Below are 9,795 nucleotides of genomic sequence, written 5' to 3' on the forward strand. Positions count from 1 at the left end.
TTTGTGCACATTCTCCACTCTCCATCCTTCTTTGGTGCCAATACTATAGGTACTATTAGGAAAACTAGCTCCAGGGATTGAATCTATCTGATGACTGATTTGGCTTACTAGTGGTAACCCTTCTAGAACATTTTCAGAGATGATATCTCCAAAATCACTTAATAGATCTAAAACTTCAGGTGGTATTTCACTACTACCTTCCTTATCTTTTCTAGGAATCAAAGCATAACACATACACTAATGCTTCATGCCATCTAAAAAATTTATTCCATCAAAAGGACATATCCTAGCACTACTCCATACCTTTTCACCTTCCTTTATTATGGGCTTTCGTTTGTGGTGAACTCCATCCTTTGTGAAAGTGTATGTATTTGCATGACCATCATGTACTACATGCCTATAAAACTGCCATGGTCTTCCTAAGGAATACTGTCATAGAGAACTTCATCATGGTAACTCCCAATTTTAAACTTTACCAAACATTGTTCACTTACCAAGACGTTATGATCATCCTTCACCCAAGCAATCCAATAAGGTTGGGGGTGTTTCTCCCTCTTGAGCTTTAGCTTAGAAACCATCTCCTCTGACACCAAGTTGTCTGTGCTACCACCATCAATGATCACATCACAAAATTTGTCCTCACACTTGCACCTGGTACAAAATAGACTCCTCCTTTGTCCAGGTCCAGTCTCACCACTTAGTAAGACCCTTTCATTTACTAGAGTCCCTCCTCTTTCTACATCCTCATCCACATGAGCAACCCTAGCTTGACCCTCAGCTCTCCTATCTATCCTTCCTTGTCATTGAGGGCATTCAAAGGCATGTTGAACTTCTTCATTGTAATGGAAACATGTACCATGGAAGCCTCCTCTTCCTAAACCTTGTCCACGTCCTCTACCTCTTCCTTTTTGATCTCCAAAGTTTTGATCATGAGAGCAGTTGAAACCCTCATTCCTCTGGTTATTACTAGTACTCACATCTTCACTTTTCTCCTGGGTCTCATTTCAACCTCTAGATGACCTATCACTGCCCCTTCCTCCTTGACTGTGCCCTATTTTCCTTCCTTCAAACCTTTTGTTTAGCTTCTCTTCAACTCATAGGGAAAACTTGTATGCCTCTTCAACACTGGTCATCCTAACTAGACTTAATTCCTCCTAGATGCTAGGTCACAACCCACTAAGATAATAGACAACCTTCTCCTCATTTTATTTTCCATGCCCTACCCTAATAACCAGTTGATAAAATTCCTCCACATATTCTTGGAGTGATTTTCTTGCTTGCTTTAACCCTTGCATCTTCTTGAACAAATCTAGTTCATAGTCAATAGGAATGAATTTCTTCTTTAGCTTGTCCACCATGCGATCCCACCTTGTGATATTTTCCTTTCCTCCTCTATTTCTTCTAGTTGAACCTCCTACCACCAGATTTTGGGATGGCCTTTCAATTTGGCCTTTGTAAGCTTAACCCTATCTAGGTCTCTGATATCCTCATACTCAAAGTACTCCTCCAATTCATTGATCTAGTCAATCAACTCATCTGGTTTTAGATTTCCTAAAAATATACCCACATCAATTGTAGATCTCTTTCCAAAATTAGTAATGGCCCTAAAAAGCCTCTCCTCTACTTAATTCATAACTTCCCCTTCACCTTCCTGTTTTTGTCCAATTTCTTCTTCTTCATTGTCTTCCTCACTTTTGTCGCCTATGGAAACATTTGTTCCTCTACAAAGCTCCTCTTGCAATGCTTGAATCTTCCTTTGGAGGGCTCTAACCTCCTCAAGATTAATAGCTATGGCTCTTCCACCATGCTCTCTTCATGGAGGCATTTTCTTAACACAAACCCACAACCACATAGTCCTGGTGCAAACTGCCTCACAGTTGGCACTTTGTCTACACACTCAAGAAAACTTGCTCTGATACCAATTGATGGGGACACAACACAAGACCAAAATGGACACAATAGGAAAGGGAAACTTTATTAACTATGAAACTATGCTAGTACACTCAGTACAGAGAAAACAAAATGCAAACATACCTTATGGGCTTATAATAGTATAAAATTGGAGATAATTTCTCCTTCCAATACCTTCTCTCAAACTCCACTTCGAACTACCTTTTACAATGATAAAAATGCACTTAAATAGATCTCAAAGGGATAAGGATTATGAATGCATTCTATAATGTGCTAGCTGGTATCCAATGCCAAAATAGAAGGCTCCAAAAGTCGTGTTAGAAGTCGGCGCAAAATTAGAATCCAAAAATGGTAATCAAACTTTCGGGAGGCATAACTTTTGAACCATAGCTCTCAGAGTGCTCTATAGCCCTATGGATCAGCTCTACTTGTCCCCCATTTTTTGGGCCTTTACAAGGTCATTTAGTGCCTCAAATCTGACTTTGAAGCATTCTTAGGAGGTCTCTAGAAACCAAAAAACTGCAATATCTTTCTAACCATAGAGTCTTTTGGCCTAATTCTTTTTTTGGAGTGTTATAAATTACAAATATAATCACCCCTCCAATTTATACCTTCTAACTCACCCTAATTATGGCTCAATTACCTGTTCCCCTTTTTAAGGCATTTTTAGGAATCCCAAGGTCCTTAAAAACTCTAACCTAGAACACTAATAGGGGAACTATGAGAGTTGGAATGTTTATTTGACCCAAATGGGTATCCAAAAATGAAAACACATTAAACAAAAACTATTCCTAAGCATTTTTATTTGGGTGACACAAGATTGCCCTTACACCACTAGATACTCCTGCATCATGTCCCTAGGGGTCCTAGGATCCCCAGGGACACAAGTCATGATGCACTATGTAAATGGGTTCATGGGCTACCCTATGACCCTGTTTGACCCATAGCATCAATTACCCTATGTCCCTAGGGATGCTAGGATGACTAAGGACATATGTCATGATGGAATGGATCAACTGGGGTCATGGGCTAGCTAAAGACCCCATTCAAACCATTGCATCAATTACCCTATGTTCTTAGGGCTCCTAGGATCCCTCGAGACACATGTTACAATGCAATGGGCTGAATTGGGTTGTGGGCTAGCCTATGACCCCATTTGACCTATAACATCAATTATTCTATGTCCCTAAGGGTCCTAGGACCCATAGTGACACATGTCATGATGCAATGGGTTGAATGGGGTCGTGGGTTAGCCTATGACCCCATTTAACCAATATTATTGATTACCCTATGTCCTTGGGGGTCCTAGGACCCCTAGGGACATAGGGCAATCGACCATATTATAATTTAGTAAACTGTATAACATATGCAATAATTTCTAATGCTATGTAATAATATATATTATAGTGATATATATTTATAATTATATATATATCGGTAAGAGGCCAAAGAAATTATTAATTATTATGTATTATTATTAATTATTATTTTAGTAAGCATGGGTAGATTCAAACCCAAGACCTCTTCAATAAGAGCTTCACAATTTACCGTTGTGTTGTAGGCTTTTGCCTAATAATATTTATAATATTGTAGATAATATATAATACTATATAATAATATATAGTATTATGATACTAATATATTATCTAATCATATTTAATATCATATATGACATTACAACAATAAAATTTATTATATAAGATTATATAAAAAAATTAAAAATAATTGTATTCAAATATATCATTACATTTTAAATGTGAAAACATATTTAAATATGTTTGTTAATGTTTTTTGTAAAATATACAATTATTTCCTGCCATCTCAATTTTTGAATTTTCTTTTTGCTGCCAAATTTTGGGTACTTAATTTGAAATTATGTATCTGATCTAGGATCAAGTAGCCCATTAGGCTTGGTATTTACCAAACCTCTTGTGTCAACTCCAAAAACATGTTTGAGACATGTTTTTGTGACATTCAAACTTCAAGTCACCATTTGAAAATATTTTTTTCATCCAAATTCAATAAAACCAAAAGGATTTTTTGATAACACCCTCAAGATTACATCAATATATTTGATATCAAATTATGAGTTCAATACATATTTATTAGTTAATTTTTAATAAAGATGTCTATAAACTATTGATTGACATACTGATTGAAAAATAGCTATAAATTTCAAATAATATAACTTTTTTTTAAATCCAAAACTTGTGTCACATTCTATGGTTTTCCTACTATAAAAATAAAAATAAATAAATTGTAAAGTTTTCAATTAGTTAAGGTTGTTAGACACAAGATATTTTTATTCTAAAAAACATTATCATAGAAAATTCATATTTAATTATTTATTTTGAATAAATATACCCAAGAATATGTGATACATTTGGGCATGAGTCTAGTTTTTATAATAGCTATAATTATATTTAAAAATATTATCATTTGATTTTGATTAAGGTGGTCAGACATATAAAAACTTTTTATTTTTGCCCTAAAAGATTTTGTAGTGCTGCATTAAAATCCAAAATTTTGACAAGTCAAATATTTTTTTCTCTAGACAAGGTCTAGTAGATTAGAAACTACATTCAATTTCCTATAGATTCTTTTCTTACAAATTTTTGATATAAAGCACATAACTACTTTAAAACTATGTGTCAAGTTAACATAAGCCTAATTTGTTGGCTTTTCACTGCCACTTAGGACCATAGTTTGGTTGAACGTGATTTTGAATACACCATTGGACTCATGGATATCATGCAAAAAATGGTTGACTAAGTTATAGGCTAACCAACCTGAGACAAGAATAAAACCATGTGATGCCTAAGTCAAGAGGAAATCAAGGCAAACATAGGAGCTGATAGGAATGGATGAGATTTGTCCATTACAAATATTTTTGATCCACTAATTAAATTTTCTTTGAGGGTTATAGCTGACATATTTTACTAGTCAAGTAGAATTAATAGTGTTCCATGTATGGAAGTGGATCAAGCATGGAAGTTAGTGACGAGAGATCACAAATATGATCTTATTGAGCTACAAATACTACATCTAGCATAGAATTTGTCATCTATTAGGAAAGTGAAGAATTCAATGTGTAAGTTTGGATCTCGCTTTGTATGTATTTTATTTTATATCTATAGCTATTTTCCTATTGTTAGTGATGTTGTTTGGGAATAAGAAAAACTAGTGATTGGGCATATTAATGAATACATTACATAATTAAGAGAAAATCTTGAGAATGTTATAGATGCTTACATTGAGGAATTTAAGAAAAGAATAAAGATGATGATGAGGATACTTGAAGATTTGGTTACAAGGTATTACAATGACATGTGTTTTCTTGTAGACACAAAAAATACATTTATATAGGAAGTGAAGCCAATGAAGGCTTGGCTACAAATTTTTTATTATGAAATTGATACTAATCTAGTGAGTGCAAACATTGTTGCACTATTAAAAGAAGAAGCTGAAACTGAGGCTGAATCTTTTGGAAGATATGAGGGAGCTAAAGAAAGAATAACTATAAATATCAAGATAGATTCTTAGGAGAATTAAAGGTAAAGAATGATTGATGACCTAGAGGTAAAGTTGGGAACCCTAGGCAAGGGAAAAGAACCATTTCAATTAACACAAGGTCTTGGAGAGGATGAAGAAAAAGACAATGGTAATGGGGAAGAAGAAAAAGAAGAAGAAGGTGACAAGGATAAATCCCTATTTTCTATCACTCCACTAAGCAATAATGATCAAGGAACTAAGAAGAAGCCAATGCTAACACCCCTCTCTCCTCCACTACCAACTAAGCCAAGAACCAAGGTATATGCTAGTGCCAAGAAGACTAGAAAATAGAGAGCAGTAGAGAATATAAATATGAGTGCCCCCTAAACCTAAAAGAAGGATATTGATTACAAGACCACCCAAAAGGAAATCAAAGTCTATTGATGAGGTATGTACATATCTAAGAATATCTTTAGGATTATCTAGCTTTACATTTTTAAAGTATAATAGACTTGATAATATTGATAGAAACAAAATTGAGGAGGCTATGGTAGATACGATTGCTAGCCATAAGCTAGCTCCTAGTGAAGTTGAGAAGAAGATACCAAAAGATTTATGTGATAGATTAGAAATAAGATGATAGTAAGAAGAAGAAGAAGAGAAAAGGATAAGAACTAACACCTTAGTCAAAGTCATGCCTGATCTATCCCAAGATCAACAGAAAACATTATTGGTGAAGTACATAAGCACATTGTTTCCTAAGTACATAATTTTTTATTTTACATAATAAAATGGAAGTTGTAGAATAGGAGGATGGATTGCTTTGGAAAATTATTTTTGGGCTATCAACCAAGGGTGTAGAGATAGAGAAATAAATTGTGACCATCGAAGATGATTATACTTGGGGAGAAAGTTTAGGTTTGTTGACTCTGCAAGGATGCATATCATTAGTATATGCCAACGCCCCTGACACTAAAGAGGTCAATAAATTAAGGCTCACATGTACTAAGGTAGGAACCAAGTTGGAAGAAAAAAGTGGAGACAGTCAAATGGCTTCAGCATCTCATACTAAGGAAAACAAAGAGTTAAGAAGAGTTGAACTAAGTGCGACCATTGTTGCCTCAAGCACTAATGCACAAGCACAACCAAGTGGTGAAAATCCTTCACCAACTCCCAAATAAGTGCAAAGCAGTAGCACTTCTTCATTGAGAAAATGAAAAGTGATAAAGGAGACTTCATTACATAGTTAAATCAGCCTTGATGAAATAATTTAGATGCCACAATTAGACTTGGAAAATCTCACCTTGGAATTTTTATTTTTTTTACAAGAGGTTTTGGCTAAAAAGAAATGACAAGAAGATTTAAGGAGAGAGCATAAAAATAAATAGGCACTTTATGATGTGAAAAATATTTTTGTTGATGCTTTTGATATTTAAAATTTTGATGAAGCTCCAATCATCAACCAACTTGTAAATATAGTTGAAAAAGTAAACGTTGATAATGTGGAATCAAATGAAATATTGATGGATTAGTCACTAGAATATTAAAGAATGAGGTTGTGAAAAAATTTTCCATAACAATTGCCAAGCAAAAAGTGCAACTGCAAGAGCGTATATAGATTATTATAGAAATTATACATAAAGTACAACATTTATACAAAATTTTGTCAGATGTGCCAAGATTTACCAATCATATTTAGGAACAAATAAACCAAATTCAAGCTAAGATGAAGAGATTTAGCAATATTATTTTACAATTAGTAGGATCTAGCATTGATCATTACAATAAGTTACTAAATGCTTAAGGCACAAATTTATAGATAATTGACAACAACATAAGATCCAAATTGATCTTTATTCAAGAAGTGATGATACCTCACTTGGAGGTCATGAAAAGGTAGATAGAATCAGGACAAGATCTTATTAAAAAAGATCATAATCTTTCAGTGGTTGATAGTTTAATTGATTTAGCTACAAGATTACAATTGCAGAATCACACTTTGGAGGTAGTAATAACCACATGGGATCGTGCACTATCTATGGATACTTGAGTTCATAAGACATTCATTGAGAAATATGTTTTACTTCCACCTATTCAACATTAGCATTTGTGACATAAGTATTAATAAAAAAAGGGAGATTTGGATTTGTATCTGAAAGGGGTAATGAATGCATTTTTTTGTCATGGAGAAAAGTATATGGATAAGTATTGATTTTACATTATTTATTCATTATTTATTTTGGCATATTTCATAAGGCTTAGGGGGAGAGATCATTATCAGACTATACTTGTAAAGACGTAAATATGACATTGTTCTTTCCACTAATGTCAAAGGGGGAGATTGTTGGTATCACTAACTATAATTGTCTATTAGTGTTGAACACTTTGTCATTTATAAAGTAGATTCAGACAATCATCAGTACAACCAAGTTACTTTATATATAGATCAATTCATATACATAAGTAAGAATGTACTAAGCTACTCTATAGGATCTGAGTAAGTGTATCATCACCAAATATTTTCTATACAACTCAAGCTCAACAATGACCAAGAAATTTCAAGCATACATATGTCGAGTTATGTAGTAAGTTCTAAGCACAATATAGACTAAGCAACAACAATGTCAAGCACCAAAAAATAGTAAAGGATGAGAAATGTAGAGTTTGCATAAAAGTTAGGAATGGAACAAATTGCAAGGTTAAATATTTTTTAGTTAACTTGGAAGGCATATTTAATATATGTAGAGGTTGTTATAGAGAGTTTTACACATTTATGACATGGAAAATAGACCACTATGTGTTGTGATCAATGATCCAGATGGAGAGGAGAAGAGTGTATATGCAAATAAGGAGTAACATGAAAATAGTGAAGTGAAAGATCAAGATTGGATTAGAAGTTAGTAGGAGCATTTTGTTATCTCTTAACAAAGAAAGTGACCCAATTAGTTCAATGAAGGGAAAGTAAAGTATTATCATATTAGAAGAGAGGATCAATTAGCAAGGAGAAGACATCAAATCTTCTTATAGATCATACCAAGAGTTACTTACTGAATTAGTTCTAATCAACTTGAATAAGGGTAAATATCTTAACAAAGTGGTCTTAATATATCTTTATAAATCTCCTAACAAAGTCCTTACTTCATTGTACATGTTAAATTCTCTAACAAGGTGAGACATAGCAATCTCAAATTCTTTTAACAATGAAGACCACTCATAGGGTAGATCATATATTATGATCAAACAATGTAACCCTAATAGATTAAATTTATTATTGTAGTAGTGAAGATTTGTGGGTGTTATCCTTGCCCCAGTTTTACTTTTACCTTGGAGGTTTTGTCGGTAAAAAATATTGTGTTATGTGTTTATTTTCATGCATGTGATAGATCAAATTTACATGTTTTAGCAATTTTATTATTACAAGTTTTAAATGCACAAGTTTTACCATTGAATGTGTGAAATAATTATTGAAAAGTTAAATTTCTTAAGCTTTTGATTGACAACCCCCCTTCCCCCACCCCCAGGAATCTTGTTATCCTATTTATAACTCCATTAATCAACAAGTATGTGTCTCTAATGAACCTCTTGCTCCATAGACCTGGGGACCTCTTTTAAATTTCATTTTTACAATAACAAATTTCTATTCACAAGTATATATTTATGTACTCATATTTCTAGATGAATTATATTTTTTTAACCTTAGGTAGAAAAGCATGCTTCTCCTAGTGTAGGCTCTGATCATAGTGGGAGGAGAGATCTTATAGATGTGAAACCTACTACTCATGCGGGTACAAATATGATGGATGTGACACCCACTATTTCTCAAGTGATTTTTTAATAGAAATTTGAATTAATTCAATACTAGATACATGCACTTGCACCAATGCATTTAAAATTGTGAAAATATTTGAAACTAGTTCCCATTTATATATACAGATATATGTCTAAAAAACTATTTTATTTTAATTTGTAGGACTTAGTTGATACTTCACAGATACATGATCCTCATGAGTCTCAATCAAAGGTTCTCTCTATCCATTTGCATCTAGATGACTCTCTATTTTAGGACACATGCACATGTTTATTTTATCATTGATCTTGTCAAGACATACACATTTATGATTAAAATTATATATATGTGTGTGTATGCGCACACGCGTGAGTGTGTGTGTGTGTGTGTGTGTGTGTGTGTGTGTGTGTGTGTGTGTGTGTGTGTGTGTGTGTGTGTGTGTGTGTGTGTGTGTGTGTGTGTGTGTGTGTGTGTGTGTGTGTGTGTGTGTGTATTGATCTTTGCACATGTGTGTTTATGATTTAGTTATGATTAGACACATGATTGGTTCAATTTATGATTAGACATGTGATATATGTTTCTAGTTTATGGTCCATGTGATAGAT

Source organism: Cupressus sempervirens, chromosome 7 (genome assembly GCF_028749045.1).
Source record: "Cupressus sempervirens isolate cs-2001-9-10 chromosome 7, ASM2874904v1, whole genome shotgun sequence".
Lineage (NCBI taxonomy): Eukaryota > Viridiplantae > Streptophyta > Pinopsida > Cupressales > Cupressaceae > Cupressus > Cupressus sempervirens.